The sequence below is a fragment of the Telopea speciosissima genome, chromosome 3 (assembly GCF_018873765.1).
Source record: "Telopea speciosissima isolate NSW1024214 ecotype Mountain lineage chromosome 3, Tspe_v1, whole genome shotgun sequence".
Lineage (NCBI taxonomy): Eukaryota > Viridiplantae > Streptophyta > Magnoliopsida > Proteales > Proteaceae > Telopea > Telopea speciosissima.
The window spans coordinates 61,818,871-61,837,355 of NC_057918.1; positions in this window are offsets into that span (position 1 = coordinate 61,818,871).

Consider the following 18,485-nt stretch of genomic DNA (forward strand, 5'->3'; position numbering starts at 1 on the left):
TCTTGAAGGCTAGTGAATGTTACCATGTAACAGCACATGGATGAGTCCATGTGAGAAGAGATCAAGCTCTCAACACACATGCCACTCTTGAAATTTAAGTCTTCATTAACCTTGATCATGAATGTTAGAAGGCCTTATTTTCCCAACTTTGGTTTGGTACATATTGTTATTAGTGAAGTTTGATCTCAGACCTTAACCCAAGATAGACTTTGGTTTGGTACATATTGTTATTGTTATAGTTCCCAATAGAACTATAATCTCTAAGCAATTTTGTTATTATGCTTTGTCCTTTCATTTTATGAGCTTTATTGGAATAAATTCATGGGTTTTCAGTTTGAGATTTTACTTATACTATTGGCCAAATATGATGAGTACATTTTTATTGCAATGAGAACAAATTCATGGGCTTTCTCCTTCTTAGTGTTTTTCTTTTGAGTTTCTTTTCACTTTCTTTCTTTTTTCTTCTTGTATAAGCCTTTTCTGTTCTCTAACTAAAGCAAAAAACTTTAAACCAGAAGTAATAAAGCATCAATCTCTAATTTAAGGAATTATGACTAGTGCAATTTAATTGGAGAGTTTGGAAAGTGATAATGATTTTATATCCTCTTAGTTCACAGGACAGGAGCAATATTTATTATGTTCATATCACAGTGATTCATTATTAACCTGAAATTGGACCAGCCATCTTCCTACCTATCCATTTTTCATGTATTTTGAATTAGGACAGATATTTGCATGTGTTTATAGATCAAAATCAGGTAGAAATATATTGAAGTTCATAAACCACTATAGTTCCTTTTTTTTGTTTTTTTGTTTTTTGATCTGCTTCAAAGTTGTTAGTTACTTAATGTATGTTTTTTTGTCTTTAGTTGTATAGTTGTTCAATAATACTGTAGTTCTGACTTTATTGTTGGGCCAAATATTGTTCAGGTGGGTTATGGATACTCCAATAGATACACCGGATAACGACATAGGTCTAGATGATGAGAATAAGCCTAAGATTGGCATGCAGTTTAATTCTGAGAATGAGGCATTTGAATTCTATAATAGTTATGGAGGAGTATTGGGTTTTAGTGTCAGGAGAGAGTATGCAAATAGGAGCAAAAAAGATAGGTCAACCATTACTTCGAGGAGATTTGTATGTAATAAACAAGGGAATCGGAAAGTAGACAATTGTGCTCATGTAAGAATTAATATTCTTCGAGCTGAAACGAGATCTGGTTGTCCTGCTCGCATGGGAATAAAGATGTTGAAAAATGGGAAGTATCAATGCCATGATCTCATTGAAAATCAAAATCATGAGCTTCATATATCATCTACTACTCACATGATGTGGTCACAACGGAAAGTTTCAAACATACATGCCATTGAAATTGACTTGGGAGATGATTCTGGAATTAAAACTAAGGCTATGTTTGAGTACATGAATAAACAGGCAGGTGGTAGACAGAACCTTGGTTATACACCAGTGGATCATTACAATTATCTCCGAAGTAAACGTCAGCGTGACCTACGTCATGGTGAAGCAGGGAGTTTGTTACAATACTTTGAAAAATAAAGCAGTCTCAATCCCTCTTTTACCTACAGGCTATAGTTGGATACAGATGAGAAGATAACAAATATTTTTTGGGCTGATGTGAGAATGCTAATAGATTATGCACTTTTTGGTGATGTTATGACCTTTGATACAACATTTTGTACAAACAAGGAGCATAGGCCTTTTGGTATGTTTTTTGGATTTAACCATCATAGAGGAGTTGTTATATTTTGGGTAGCCCTTTTATATGATGAGACGGCTGAATCCTTTAAATGGTTGTTTGAGGCTTTCTTGAAAAGTCATGGGCAAAAGCATCCAGTAACATTATTTACAGATCAAGATGCTGCCATGGCAAAGGCAATTTTGGAGGTTTTTCCTGGAACATGGCATGGTTTGTGTACTTGGCATTTAATGCAAAATGGGATTAAGCATCTAGGCCACTTAATGAAGGATGAATCAAGCTTTCTATTAGATCTTAAGAGGTGTATATATCATTATGATGAGGAAATACAATTTGAGACTGCATGGGACCAATTGAGGAGTCAGTATTGGGTTGAAAATGGATCATGGTTAGATCGTATTTATGTACTTAAACACAAGTGGACCAAATGCTATATGAAGAATACATTTACAGGAGGTATGCGGAGTACTCAGCTAAGTGAAAGTGTAAATGCTGACTTGAAGGATTATACAAAGTCTACTTTAGACATTATACAATTTTTTAAGCATTTTAAAAGAGTAGTCAATGATAAGCGTGCTAATGAATTGAAGGCTGAATTTGATGCAAGAAATAAGCTCCTAAGGAACTCTTTTCCCCAAACACCCATTATGATACATGCAGCAGAAGTCTACACTCCGTTAATCTTTGGATTATTTCATAATGAGAATGTACGGGCTGGTTCTTGCTACATAATACAGAAGGATGAAAGTAATAGCTTGCATAAATATGCTATTGGTATTCTTGATTCAGATATGACATTTAAGGTTGAGTGTAATCCATCTAAGTCCATTATTGAATGTAGCTATAAGAAATTTGAGACATTTGGCATCCTATGTTATCATGCTTTGAAGATAATGGATAGGTTGGATATGAAGTCTATTCCTGAAGCATATATTTTGAGTAGATGGGCACGTGCAACAAGAAGCATTGTAATGAAAGATAGCAAGGGAACACAAGTTGAGGAAGATGTAAATTTGGACTCTGCACAGAGATATAGAATTCTTTGTCATAAATTGGTAAAGATTGCATCTCAAGCATCCAATTCAAAAGAGGGATTTGCTTTGGTGAACAATGTTGCTAGTGATTTGTGTAAACAATTACACAGTCTTGAAAATCATGACACAAGGGCACATCAAGATGAGTCAACTGAAGAGCCTAATCTGAACATTGCAAAAGGGCTTACAAAGAAAGAGAAGAAGAAGGGTTGTGGATCAAGTAAACGAAAAAAATCATGTTTGGAAACAAAAGGCAATAAGAAAAAGAAAAATGAGCCAAACACAACTAGTACCTCTCTACCAGCCCTTATACCATGCAATGTAGTACATTTGAATCAATTGGATGGGACTCGAGAAAGTGAAATCAACCACAGTTACGTGGATCCCATTATGGTAATTTCAACTCATTTTGGTTCTTGTATTTTTTGCATCTCTGAATCATTTTTGTGATTAATCTCTTGTCTGCTATGTTACAGTCACAGGGGTCACTTGAGCAGTCTATGCATACTATATGTTCTTCCCAGACCTCCACAGCTCAGGTATTGCTTTATTAGTTTAATGATGTGCTGAGATAGGGTATTAATTTTGAGACATTCTTATCTGTGTTTAATTGCTTCATGAGCAGGCTCATGTTAATGTATTTCCCTCTAAGTCTTCATCTCGTTATGCACCTGTTGCATCAACAGTGGACTTATTTCCAAGTCCAAAACCATTCTTGCAGACTGAAAGCACATCTCCAAATGTTGATCTGAGATAGGGTCATAAAATGGTTAGAATTGTTTAAATTGTGGTTCTGTTGGTAGATTTTAATATTGAACCGTGGAATGATGCTTGTATGTTTATGTTTTTGGACTAATATTGAAATGCGGTAGATTTTAATATTGAACTGTAGAATGATGATTTCTTGGTTGTCATAAATGATCCTGGTGCATCAGCTAAGTGAAACTAGATGTTGAGAAATTTACATTGGAAAGAAGAAGAATGTGTAGCTAGAAATTTTATTTTTTTCCAATTGAAAACCATTGTAATACGTGGATGTTGGCTATGTAATGTACTCAAGAGATCAGTGTAGAATGAGTCTTATTAGCTAGATAGAGTTCTTTTTTATTCTATTTCTCTTAGTCAACTTTAATTAAGACTCTTAACTTTATGTTTGTTTTTCTTGCTTCTCAATGCTGAATCCTCTTTATTCTTCTTTTGCAGGATTTCTTCAAAATGAAAACTTTGAAGAAGAGCCAAACACAACGAACCTGAACAAAACAGTCATCAAGGAGAAACACTCAGTACCCATCATGGGAAATCAATGGTTGTTGAGGTCCCAGTTCACTTTGGGAGGAGGGGTTTAGGTCCCAGGTTTCCTTTTTGGTAAAAGGTTTTTTTTTTATCTGTTTACTGTACATAATTTCTACCACATTAAAAGTGGGTACATTCCAAATTCACTTTGGGGGGAGGGGTTTACGTCCTAGGTTTCCTTTTTGATAAAAGGTTTTTTTGATCTGTTTAGACAATGTAATTATACTTGAATTTTACACCTAGTTGTGCCCCCATTGAAGGGTGATGTGGTAATTCAGATGTATGAATATATTTGAAATGACCTAGATTGATCATGTGTCAAATTTATTATAATATCTCTCTCATGTGTTCCATGAATTTTTAAAATGTGTTTTTATCTCATTGGGCAAATTCCATTATGTGCCAGCCAAGAGATTTTTTTTGGTAGGGGGGGGGGTTGCCTTTATTGGGGTATAAAGTATATAAACTCTAAAGATGAAGAGGCATCAAAGGGTTTAATGATTTTCGTTTTAGGTATCAAGCTCAAGGTTTCATGGATCATTTTTTCCAATAACGAAAAGTAGAATCACATATATGTGATTTGCTCTGGATAAACAATAGACACCATGAAAAGCAAATGAAGAAATATGATTAAAAAGGGGGATTAAATTGGGTGAGGTATTAGCAAAGCTTCACTTTCAACAATTTCCTGGTCATCAAAAATGGTATCTTGCATGTGAAGAGAAACTTCTAAATCGTTCCAAAAAAGTTGATAATAATATTTATTATTATCTTCCTGGCCTTGGAGTAGGATTTGGAGAGACTTAGTCCAACCGTTTTTTCTCATTTCCTCCATTTTAAGTTGCCAAGTAGAAAGTACTAACACATCCACTGCTTGCAAATTTTATTTTTTCTAAACTCACAAGAGAGAGAGAGAGAGAGAGAGAGAGAAGGGCTTCAACTGTCAAAGTTCAAACAATACAAACTCTGAAGTGTATTATCATAACATACAAAATATGCACTTACCTTTTAAAGCACACTCACAAGCATCACTTCTATTTTGAACATGGGAACATCGGAAACTCTTTTTCTCATGTTCAGCTCTCTCCTTTCTTTTGTTCTTATTTGTTTTTTCTTATTCTAATATAAACATTCTAGTCCAAGTCAAGATCATCCAAACACTCTTTTAATTAATGATTTTTAGTATGAATAATTTACAATGCTTATCAATAGCAGAGGATATCAGCCGAATGTCAATCATGGACTTTAAGAAGTAAACATCTTTAATGCTCTCTGTTTAGAGTGAGAAACTGTTACATGTCATGGAACAAGATTGGGTACACCTTAGATTTTCATGACTCAGCTGGGTATGATCTAGAATTTGATTTATAATAACCTTATACATATCTGCTCAAATTTGGAACTCCTAACATTCAATGTATTTTGGCTTGCAGGTTCAGAATTTGGAGCTCCTATTTGATGCTTCTGATTTCTATCCAAAAGACAAAGATTTCACTACCCAAAAAAATCAATTAAAAAATAACAACTGTATCATTCAAAGTTCCTTTCATAGCCTTACTGTAATGTAAAAAAAACAGTTGCATCATACAATGGCTAAATTGGAAGAGGCATTCTACGCCTCGCAAATATAAAACAGTGAGTCCTCGGGGCCCTTGCAACACTAAAAATGACCGCCACCCCCTCTCCCCCATTTGGCTCTCGGCCATTCTAAGCCTTTCAAATAGAAAACAGTAAGTCCTCATTGCCAAGCCTCACTGCATGAACACCATATTCAGGTTCGTTGGCGGCCCATCTTCAAAGTTGCCTTTTTGAAGAAATCCTGTGAAAGAAGAATCAAGAGGATTCAGCATTGAGAAGCAAGAAAAACAAACAAAAAAATAAAGGATTTTAATTACTTTCAAAAGATCAGAACCTTTAATGAACTCAAAGATTAATAGAGAAACTGAAAAAGGGAGTGATGATAACTGAGCACTGAGAAAAGAAAGGTGGTGGGGAAGACTAAAGTGAAGACTGAAGAGTTGGGAAGAAATTAAAAGCAATGGACAGATGGATGGAGTCTTGAAGTGGGCTATCTTTAATTCAAAAGATGCATCACTACTGAAGCAATCATGTAGTTTGTTGTAAGAGTTGAGGGACAGAGTTGAGGGACTTAGAGTTGAAAAAACCATCCACTCCTCCCCCTTTAGCCTTTGCTATTTGCTACAGAGAATTCATTCACAGAGCAAATAATAAAGCAATTAAGACATAGTACTCAATCTTAAGCAATGGATGATGAGAGCTGGATTGCTGATCCAAAGGAGGAATGACATTGTAGGACAGTAAATTAAAAACCTTTAAACAAAGGCAAGGACAGACACCCATCCATGAGAGGCCATGACCCATTAAAATTGCAGTGGCAATTAGCAAGAATCCCGCTATGATGATAGAAAATTTGAGATGGACCATAAACAATAAACCCATCTGACTTTTTTCGTATACTTTGGGGGTAGGTTGAGGAGAAAGAGAGGTGTTGATTCTTGAAATGTGCTGTGGGGTCTCTCTGCATTTGATGATCAGATCAGTTGATGAGCTAAGTTGGTTTTTATTTTTTTTTCATCTGATGCTCATTAATCTGTAGTTAAGGTATATTAGATCTAGCCAGATTCAGGTGGTCGGTCATAAGGACACAAATGGATAACCAAAACTACTCAGTACTGCCCATGCTCACTATTAATGGATGATGATATTATGTACATGGGACTATTTTGGAGAAGCTATAGCCATTAGCTTAGCTCAAATACATCTCAAACTCACAATATAGAGAAGATGATTGAAGATGACAATGGTGGTGGTGAAACTGGGAACTATGGAACGTGGTGGTGGAACCGTGGGAAGACCATTAAAGGTCATTGGGTTGGGGATCGAGGACTACTACTCTATATGAGTTATGTAGTTTGGGATTTTTGTTTGGATTCATTCAACCAGAACTTTATATGAACAGATGGTGTCAAAAGTTTAATACTTCCGCACAAAGAATCTTTTGCAGTTTTTGATCAAAGGACGAAGGACTACCACTATCCTTCAATATTAGGCATAGTTCAAACACAATATACAGATGGAGTACCTTCAAGGGAGTCATTTCCTGTGGTTTCTCCTTTGTCACCGTCGCCTAAGGATGCAGAGCATGAACCGACGGTATTTCCTTTCGCCGTCGGCTGGAACAGAGACACAGATGTGCAAGGGGATCTCAGAGGAGGAGTCTGTCTTCCTTTGTCGCCTAAGGATTCAGAGCAGGGGAAGCGAGAAGATTTTTATCCCCAGTCCCTTCTCTCACCATCGCATGGTCTGTGAGAGCGGTAGGGAGAAGATAACCCTAACAGTTGCCGTCGCCGACGCCGTGAGAACAGACCCTGTCTTCTTTATCGCTGACGCCGGTCAGCGTGAGGATTCGTGAGAGGGTATCAGTGACCGATGATGAGTAACGCGAGACAGGGGCGGAAAACACCATAACCTCATTCTCGGTTTGGCCTTGGTTAGGTTAACCAAGGGTAACTTCTAAAATTCAAAATGAACGGTTAGATTTCCACATGACATGTATCATCTTTTGAGACAGAAACTGGAGAAATAATTGGGAGATGGAAATTGGAGGTGATAAGTTGCAAGAGCAAGTTCACTCGTAAGCTGAAAAGGAAAACTGCCTCATTCAACGAAGAATGTTTCGATAGGGTTCCGGTTCCTTCTCGAGTCCTTAAGGTAGTGTTTGGTTGCATAAATCAGTTGTGCATAGCGCAATTGGTGAGACTATTGTGTGCTCAAAACACAGTTCACCAAGAGGTCTCGAGTTCGAGCCTCTTGACTGTTACCTATCCCCCCTATATTATACAAGCTCCTTAGGGGTATTTAGTCGGCACAAGGTCGGGTACCTCCTATACCAAAAACCAAAAAAAAATAGTCACAAGAAACTTGTGATTGTTGGGTTAAACCTTTGAACTGTTTTTAAATTCATTTATAGCAATGAATGCACCATTCATTCATAGCAATGAAACATTATAAGGACTCGGCTTTAAATATTTTATATTTAAGTATGAAATACGGATTGGGCTCCACTGTGTCCAAGTCGACTTCTTGTCGATTACAAACAATACACAGATAGGTAAGGTCCAAACATCGGTTGCACGTAGCCCAATGCCGAGCTAATGTGTGGACCCCACCCATGTGTCTTGTTTGTAATCGACAGGAAGCTGATGCCGACGCCCATGAAGTACCTAGTTTGTATAAACCCAATCATTTTTCTTGTGAGTTTTATAATTAATTATAAAGAAAATTACATTGCTACCGCTTGAGGTTTGTATTAAATATAGAGCGACCCTCTGTATTTTTATATTATACAACCACACCCCTTGAAGTTTGATTAGTTGTTACAATCAATCCCACTCCGTTATATTATTCTCGTTAAGTGATATGGTGTTAGTAATTTATGACTTAAAATAACTAATATACCCCTATTAGGGGTTTGAGCTTACCACCCCCTTCCCTGGCCCTGTTACTCGAATCAGAATGAGGTTTAGGGAGGGCATGGGTTTACCGCTGCTTCAAATGAGATTTGAACTACCGGAGCATCTTTCAGAACCGCTTCGATGAGATTCATGAGCCGGGCAGGTTTACCTTTGCTCTTGCAGAGCTAATCTGAGTATCTCGTTCTATTTTTCACCCTCCCAGAATGTAACTGCTGCATCTGTTCTGCTGTTTTCCCAAGTCTGAGCTAGGGTTTTGTGGAGAAGAAAACATGGCGGTGGCGTCCTTGTGTCGGACTCTGATCAACAAACCATCTGTAGCAGCTATTTTTTCTCGATCTTTCACTTCAAGCTCTATCTTAGTTCCTGGTTTCTCTCTCTTATTAATCTATTTTAATTTGCAAAAAAAAAAAAAAAAACCTAATTTAATTTTTTTAATCAAAGAACTGGGACGTAGTTTAATCTTCTTCTTCTTCTCACTCTCAACCAAGACTTCCATCCGTGACCGCCACCCCTGTGAACCCCTCGCTGACCGCTGCAATTGCCGCCAAGCACCGCACTCCCCAACCCTCCCTCCTCTGTCCCCGACCCTTCCCTTCCCTGCGACCCCACTCCCTGCCCAACCATGCCTTCTATTCCATTACCTCCCACCCCACCCCCTTGCTTGCCCGTCCTGCCCTCTGTTCCGCAAACTCATCGCCGCCCCCAGTAGACAGGTCACCGGCCTTCGATTGACCGAAAAATCCTTCCTAGCCGGCTGAGAACCTTAAACGGTTGCCGCACCCAGTTTCTGGAATCTGGATGGATTGCAACTTGGGTTCCATACCATTGAATCGCCACTTCCGCTGTGTTGCTTCCATACCATTGAATCATTTTCTATCTGAAAATATTCAGCTGTTAACAAGTATAAATCAGGATATAGAAGTCTCCAAGGCATTTTCAAGCTTCAAGCACCACAACTGATCCCGAAAATAAGATTTTATTACCCACTCACCTTCCAGTCTGATTCCCAATTAAAGTCAAGTTTTCTTGGAGCCAGGATGTTGTTGCAGGTCAGCCATGGTGGCAACTTCAAATTTGGGGAAGAAGAGGGCAAAGTTGGAATTTCTCACTGAGAATTAACAAGATATTAGAAGAGGATAAAATTGGTATTTAAAATATATTATTTAACACCGTTCACTCACCGTCCACTCAGGGGATGTGGTTGTATAATTTAGAAATATAGGGATCATTTTATATTTAATACAAACCTCAAGGGATAGTAATGTAATTTTTCCTTAGTTTATATGGTATTAATATCAGATTGGATGAAGAATCCATATTATGACCAAATTGGTCGGCGATTCGGCATAACTTCTTTTTTTTTTTTTTTGGTAAAAGGGGAATTTATTCAAGATAGGATCGAGCATAAGCCAAGGAATCTAAGTTACAAGCCTCTTGGATCCAAGCAGTGGAAACGGGTCATACTGTCTTGCTCGCAGACGACAGTGCCCTCCTAGGTAGGGAATTAGCAACAGTATTATAGTCCTTGGTAATATGAAAAAATGAGCAGAGCTCAAGACCTGAAACTAAATAACTAATATCTTGGACTATAGGTGATGCTCTAGGCAGTCAGACTCAACTTGAATCTGGTCAAAACCCTTCTCCACTTAGAACCGACTCGGCATAACTCGTCTCTTAGAGACAAGTGACATTAAAGATTTAAAGTACAAATCTCACCGGCTAGATGCAATCTAATAAATCCGTCTTCTGCTTTGAATGTAGCTCTACACATTTAGTCTTTTCGATAACAGACCATCTTGCACCTTCTAATATTTCAGGGCAGCGAAATGGCTTCAACTATTATCCTAGATCCCCAACTTGAAGAAGAGACAACATTGAGGGTGAACGGAGCCGTCAAGATCCTTTTGAAGCTGAACTCCTTGGGTTGCGACAGGTATGAAGAAACTCGTTTTCGCGTGTTCATTTCCCTTGGGTTTGACTTCTCTCCTATGAGATGTTTTGCTCCCGTTCTTCTTGTTTGTTTGATCGTTGGTTCTTCACTTCGATCTTCTCAAAATTCACTGAAATTTTACTAGTTTTGAGTTAAACCGATTCAGTCAATCTTGATCCTGATTCTAAGTTATTAAAAGTTGAGTGCTTTCACGTAGCCTCAACGTTCACTGCCCTGTTTCTGCAGTTCTGCTTTGCAAAGCCCCCACCACCACCAACCAGTGGCAGTGATGAGTCTCATCTCACGTAAGCTAGTTGCATTTGCATAGTGGGCTTGGTCAGAGCTATGCCCAAGGCTTGGTTTATGTGGAGTCCCCAATGTTTTGGAGGCCCAACCCATGCTCTACCGTGTGCAAGACTTGCATGGTAACAGAAACACTAGTCTCAATAATTTAGGGGTGTCAAATGGTCTACCAGGTTATTTCGGTTTTTTTATATCGGGTTGTCACCGGCTATGGCAAGGGTGCAAATGAGTAGGTATTTGGAACCCTTCACTAGATAGATCCTACCAATGAGACACTTGGCCCAAATCCCGACCATGATATATGTATATAATTTTCATCTTCCCACTTTCTGCACATGAAGAAGCTAAACCTTGACTATGATCTTCACTGATGAATGAAACCAATGGTTTTGAACTTTTATAATTGGGAATTAAAGATCTCGTCTCCACTGTATGCTTAATTGAGCTCATGATTGACTCACTCAAGCTTAGCCTGTATCCCAAAGGCACGATAAAATGATTTAATATAGGAATCCCCAAGTTCTCAGTCTTTAGTTGAAGCTGTCATCGCCTGAAGTAGAGACTTGGCTTCTTCAATATTCTTCCCCCTTTGCATCAAGCAGATAGCAAGGAGGATTTTTCATTTTGTAGGGGAGGGGGCAGGGCTGTCATTTCAAGGGGGTCAACTATAAATCTCATGTTCCATCTCTGAAACAACTGTGGAACATGTTGAAACTGCTACTGTGGAACTTGGCAAGTGCTCAAAAGAGATCAAATTCAATGTGACTTAACTAAGAAAATGTTGATGATATGCGTTGGTAATTTCAATGATATGCGTAATTCTTTTGTAAGTAAAACTTCTGGGAGCCAGCACAATTAAAATTTAATGGTTGTTAGGAGTGGGCGAGCATTGTAATAGAAGTTCTATGTACATATTGCATGCAGTACCCTATGGTGACTCCATTACAACCCAATCAGGCTGAAAATATGCCACTTGAAGTAGGTTATGATGCTTTAGGTAAGAGTTAGAATAATCGGGCTGTAACAATCGGTCCAAACTGGTGTCCGATGGGCTGGCCCGAACCAAACCGAAATCGATAAGAAAACTACACCTAAAACCAAATCCCATATGTTAAACTTTCGGTTCGGTTTGGTCCAGGTTTTGGTGGTTGATTTCGGTCGATCTTAACGGTTCGGGGTGGGTTTTGACATCCCTAAGTCTCATGCCCATTCTTATTCTCTTATTGAACCAATGGATAACTCAAATCAAGTATTTGATAGCTGCTGAGGTTTTGACATTGAAATTTTGCTCTGAAATTGCTCTATTTCTTTTTGTTCTTTTGTGCTCTATTGCTTTTTGTTTTGAATGTAAGTTTTTTTCAATGATATATTTGTTATTCTTTGTTTTTTGACTTTAGCTCATCATTGTCTTCCTTACAGAGTATTAATTACAAGAATATATGCAATGAGTTTTCTTAAGAAGATTGCATTATTCTTGAAGAAATTATGGATAGACCAACAAGAAGAAGCAGAAGAGAATTCTTTTTCTAATCTAGGAGTAAAGTTCAATGGAAATATAAATGGAGATGTAAAACTTTGCAATGCCCAGTCCTTCTCCATCAATTTGGATGCAGATATACAAGAGTAAATTTTTTTTTTTTTGTTTTATATTTTGCTTATTTGGTTACTAATTTTGATTATATGATATATTGTCAGAGATTCTAGTCTGATAAAAAAAAAAAGAAAATCGGTAATATTTTTTTTCACTTAAGTCTTTCATGAAAAACTAATAAAAAAGAGTGGTAGTTTTTTTAACATTTTTTAAAGTTTCATTTGCAGAATGCATCCAGGACGAATTCTATTACTACATAATACTTTTAAGACAATCGGTAATATATCCTTAAAAACAATATGTATGATGGAATTAAATTGATTCCTATTTCAAGCATTTGTGTCTCAGTTAAGAGATGTCATGGAAAGAACACCAAGGCCTCTGGCTGACGTCGTGACATTTTCATCACATTTGACATCCATCTGAGACAAAATGACCCCATTTGCTCTCTGTCCGACTCTCAGTAGAGCCCAATCCGATGTCGAATGAAACCCAGCATCCACCTAGAAGCCTCGACCCAAAACGGCTTACCTTCCTCTCTGTCCGACGCAATTAGAAGATGAAACGACGCCGTTTAAACAAAACCGATGGAGGCTACATGACAAACGACGTCGGAGTATAGGCACCAAGCAATTTTGCCCAGATAGCTTCTGAATCCTATTCTAAGACCTGGTACTCATCTAGGGGACTATTTTGGGTATGTGAGCACAATTTTCAAGGAAAAACTCTATTTCCATTTCAAAGTTGGGAGGTGAATCTCCAATGTACATTTCATACTCTCCAACCTCCAAGGTTCCAACCCTTATCTCAAGAGACCTCGTCACCTTATATTCGGATCCCAGGAGATGCGGCCCAGCCCACCTTGAAAATGTCTGGGACCATGTCATGGTTGCCACTAAAGCCCAGAGTAAGGGAGATTTCCCTTGGAGTTGCTCTTTTTTTATTACAATTGTTTTTTTTATGCAAACAAAGATGCAATGGTGTTTTTTTTTTTTTTGTGCAAAACCATACCTGAGGGCACAGAGTCTGCCTTGTAACTTTGCTTTAGGTTCGACTCTGCCCTCCAAACCAGATTAGGGGAGACCAATTGAAGTTTTCGTAATGAATTTTTCTCCTCTCAGGTTCCCTATCCGGTCAGGTGCCCAGGTTCCTCTCATAGGGGGGTGGAAGTGACGACCTCACCCCACCCGGGCAGTGTGTTCGGGCAGGGGGTGAGGTCATCATTTCTATCCCCCTATGAGAGGAACCTGCGCACTTGATCGGGTAGGGAACCTGAGAGGAGAACGATCCGTTGGTAATGGTCTCGAGCAAATTTTTTAATGGTCTTGAAAATTACACCGCTTACAGTCTGGCCGACGTCCCGTGCATGGATACCAATTCACCAAAACCTGTGTGAATCCGACGTCTATTGCTCTCTGTCTGACATTTTATGGCCTTCATCCGACGGCTTTTTTAGCACAGAACCCACTCACCCATCTCTGTGTAAAAATAAAACACCACCTTTCACACTTTTTCTCCTAATGGTCTCACCGCCACCATGATCACCTCCCCTTGCCACCATCCCAACACTACCCCGCTACCACCACCAATCAAATCTACCGTTTAACCTAAAAACCTTCCTCTGCTGCTCAATCCCATCACCTCAATTCTCCCACCCCAGCCCTTTCTGTGCCACTAGGTTTTATGCATCAATTCAACGGCAGAGCGGCTCCTCTCTTCAAAACTAGTTGGCTCCGTGAGAAGGGGGAAACTTGGACTCGGTGATTTTAGGCCATTAACATACAAAAAAGAATAAAATTTGTAGATCTCTATCACTTTCTGCTTCAATACTTCTCTCTTTTCATTCTTTTTTTTTTTGCTAGCGAGGGTATTCAGGCCGTCGGCTTGACTATTCCCCCGAGTCTATGCGAGCCCCACAGTCACAGGACCAGGTCATTTAAGTATTTAAGTGGAAAGCCAATTAAATCCAAGGTGAGTGGCCCCAAGCAAGTAAGAGGAGTTGAACACAGGTCACTTTTCGAATTAGACCAGAGCCCATGCCAACTCCTCCACCCCTTGGGGTTGATTAAAATGCGAGCTCCGAGCAATGCAGGACCTATAATCCAATTGGTTCCCTCCCTATTGATAGACACTTTAGTATAGAGAGGAATATCAATTTATTTAAGTGTACCAAAGAAGATTCGGAAGGTAACAGCTAGGAGACTCGAACTCGAGACCTTCTGGGGAACATGGGCATGAAGCGCACCCAAACCCACTTCCTTACTACTTGCTAAACCCAAGAAGTTTTTTTCATCCGAAAACAAAAGCAAAGGAGAAAAAAAAAAAAAAGAGTTGGAAGATCTCAATAGTGTCTCAATCGTCTTCTCTGGCAAGTCGGATATTTTTTCCATTCTATTTCGTTTTCCACTCTTTCTGCTGCTCTGCCGGGGAAGTTGCAAGAATCGGTAATTTTGTTCTGTTTATGTCTCTAAACTCTTGCCTTCATGGATGATTTAGGGTTATGGGTGTTACGGAAATTCATTTTTAGATTCTTGGTTGGGTAGATGAAGAAGAACAAAGAAATCTACAATAAAAAAAAATTAAAAACTACCAAATGAATTTCTTATTTATGAAATTTTCAATTGATGCAATCAAAACAATTTTAATTTCTTGACCAAAAATTTATTTGTTGACTATTTCATGAAATCAATCTGAAATTGAAATTGAAATCGAAATCATATGAAATCAGCCCTGAGTCTGGGCAATTCAACAACTTGAATTGAAATTGGTGGAGACTAATGAGAAAATAGTAAAATTCATTCATCCTCTTGAAGGGAACCTTATCATTTTAAGAAAGAAATAGTTGAGAGTCATACCTAGATTAGGGTTTGAGACTTAAAAATAATCACTTGACTCCATACGAACCAGTTCGAGAGAAGATTTTAGAAACCCTGATCCACCTAGTCAAACTTGTCTTCCCATTCATGTGGTATTCTTATTAAATAATAAATATTCTCATCCATAGCGTATCCTGCCATATATAACAAAAAATAAAATACACGAGAGAAAAAATAAATAAAAAATAATTTTCAAAAATTAGTTTTCAGAAAATTTATTTGGCCATTGGTTGACTTAATACTTAGCATATTGAATGAAGGTCTTGAAGGTGATATCAATTAGGTGCCCAGAATATTTGAGCTGGAAATAATCCCTTTAGCCAAACTTAGGTATATGTTTTTTTTTTTTAAAAATGAAATCAAAACCAAATATATTAAACATAAATTGTTCATAGTACATCCAAAGTTAGAGGGACCGTCCTTGAGTTTTCAAAGCCTTACATGATAGTTGTTGTGCTAGCATAACAAACTTTGAAGTCTTGCCTACTAATATTTACATAGTGGAAACATTTTAAATAGGGCAAGAGTTCTCAGTGAAAGAGCATGGCCCTTGTGCACATGCGGGGCCAATGAGAGAGTATACGACGGCATCAATAAGGCGGTCAAGGTGGGTAGGCGGTCATTTTAGCCTCAAGCAAACCAGCTAGTGAAATCTCCAACCAAATCACTACTACCAAAAGTGGTTATAAAAGTTTATGAAAATGTTTCCTACACGTCTTATGAGTAATTTTTCTTTTCTATTTCACAATCACATGGGATTTTGGCCTAGTTTTCTCTAGATCAGACTCTCTTCAGCTTCAGGCCTTCTCTGATGCGGATTGGGCTGGTGACAGCCTTGATCGCAAATCCACTAGAGGATATGCAATCTATATGGGTCCAAATCTCATCTCATGGGCCTCGAAGAAGCTGAAAACTGTGGCCCGATCGTCCACTGAGTCAAAGTATAAGGTCGTAGCAGATGCAAGTGTCGAACTCACCTGGCTTCGATCTCTTTTTGGTGAACTCGGCATGTCTGTCACTGCTCCCTAGTCCTATGGTGTGATAATATTGGTGCCATGTACCTCTGCGCTAACTCTGTCTTCCATGCTCGCACTAAGCATGTCGAGATTGACTTCCACTTTGTTGACGACAAGGTGGCCTCTAACGAATTACAAGTCCGATTCATTTCTACAAAGGACCAAATTGCTAATATTCTCACCAAGGGTCTAAGCACAACATGGTTCAACTTTCTTCATGATAAGATGTGGGTTTGTGCACACAAATCCCCACCTTGAAGGGGTGTATCAACTAGAATCATATCTTACCATATATTTTCTCCCAAAGCTTAAGCTGGCCAATATACACTCTTCCTTTTTAGTTATTATCACATGTGATTTTCTTAGCCAATATCTTTCCTATTTGTTTGTTATCACATGTGCTTAATGTAACCTCCAATTAAGCAAGGATTGTTTTCCTTTTTAGTGGATCTCTTAAGATCTCACGAGTTGTATTCTCTCATTTGTACTCAGCTTTATATATCTCCAATATTGTGGAGAAATGTTTTTCAAGGAATGAAATCAATATTCAATCTCCAATACATTCTAACCATCCGATTTCACACTGTGTGATTTCTCCCTAATCTGAGTTCTTATTCTCTGAGGAAAGGTCATATTTTGGTACGTACTGTTTTGATAATTCAATTACAGTTTTTTTGCTACAGAGCAGCAATGTGTATTAATATAATAAAAGAAGAAAGTAACTTACAAATAAACCAACCCAAGAACTAACATGAACCCTTCGGCATAGCCCTTAGGTAAACGTTAGAGCCAGGTAATATCAAAAGAGATGCAGATTAGGTGAATCTATAGAAAGGCTGTTCAAGCGTTTCCCAACAGACAATCTGCCTGATGAATTGGGGTGAAGAAGACCAACAGGAGTTGTTTTTCCTTTTCGCCGCGTATGTGGCAAGAGCATCTGCCGCCGAGTTTGCCTCTCTGTAGCAATGGGTCATACGCCATTTGATGTTGCCAAGGAAATAAGAGGCTTTCCACCACTTATTTATTAGATTCCAAGGAATCTTGCTAGACAGAATTGAAGAGACAACAACTTCCGAGTCGCACTCAATCCATAGATATCTAGCGCCCATTTCTCTAGCATGGTCAACTCCTGTAAAGAAAGCCCCCATTTCAGCTTTATAATTTGAACCCACTCCCTGGTACTCCGAGAAGCATCTTAACACAGATCCTACGTGATCACGAAGTAACCCTCCTACACCTATTGACCCAGGATTACCCAAGGAAGAGCCATCAATGTTCAATTTCCACCACCCCCTAGGTGGTTGCTTCCATCGCACCTCTATTATCCTTCTAATTGGTGGTTTTAAGATTGTCACCTTCAGCTTACGCGCTAAGATAAGGTCGTTCACCGTTTTTACTTGAACCCTTTTCACCCTTATGCACTCCCCAACCTCCCTATAGCATAGCTTTGCCACTTCAATAGGAGTTCTTCTCAAATTCTCATAGCGTCGTCTATTTCGCTCCCTCCAAATGTCTAAGCAGCAGATAATCAGAAGAGCATCCCATGCTTTAGGTAAGGGAACAACCTTGGTCTTCCTGCGCCACCATGAAAACAATAATTCAATGGTTGGGAAACCACTCCAACTCTGATTGAAGCCATCTAGAGCCTCCACCCAAATTTGACGTGAGAAGGCGCAGTTAAGAAACAGATGGTTGATCGTTTCACAGTCCGTGTAGCATAAATCACATCTTGAAGCAAGAGGGACTGTTTTTCGACATACCATGTGGTCTGTGGGTAGAACTCCCTGAGCAAGTCTCCATCCAAAAAGAGCAGCTCGTGGATGAAGGTCACAGTGCGAAACAGTTGGAGCCCACTCAGGGGAGGGCGCCTTTATTCTCAAAGTCTCCCAGGCGGTCTTGACTGCCAATTGGCCATTGGTTGTATGCGCCCAAACTCTCATATCCGGTTTTGTTGTGGCATGCAATACCACTGCCTTGGATCGCCATGAAGACACTTTTGAGTTCAGGTTCTTCAACTACCGGCAGATCCCAATTATCTTCTTTCCAAAAGTCAGCCACCGTTGCCGATAAATTGCTAGGAATGTGCAGAGGGTTGATGAGGTCTTCGATGCTTTGGTCATGAACCCACTTGTCAACAGCCTTCTTAAGTGACCCATCTGCCTTCACTAGTCGTCCTCTCAAAAAACCTGCAAGAGTAGACTGATTCGTGTATACATTCCAGGCTAGTT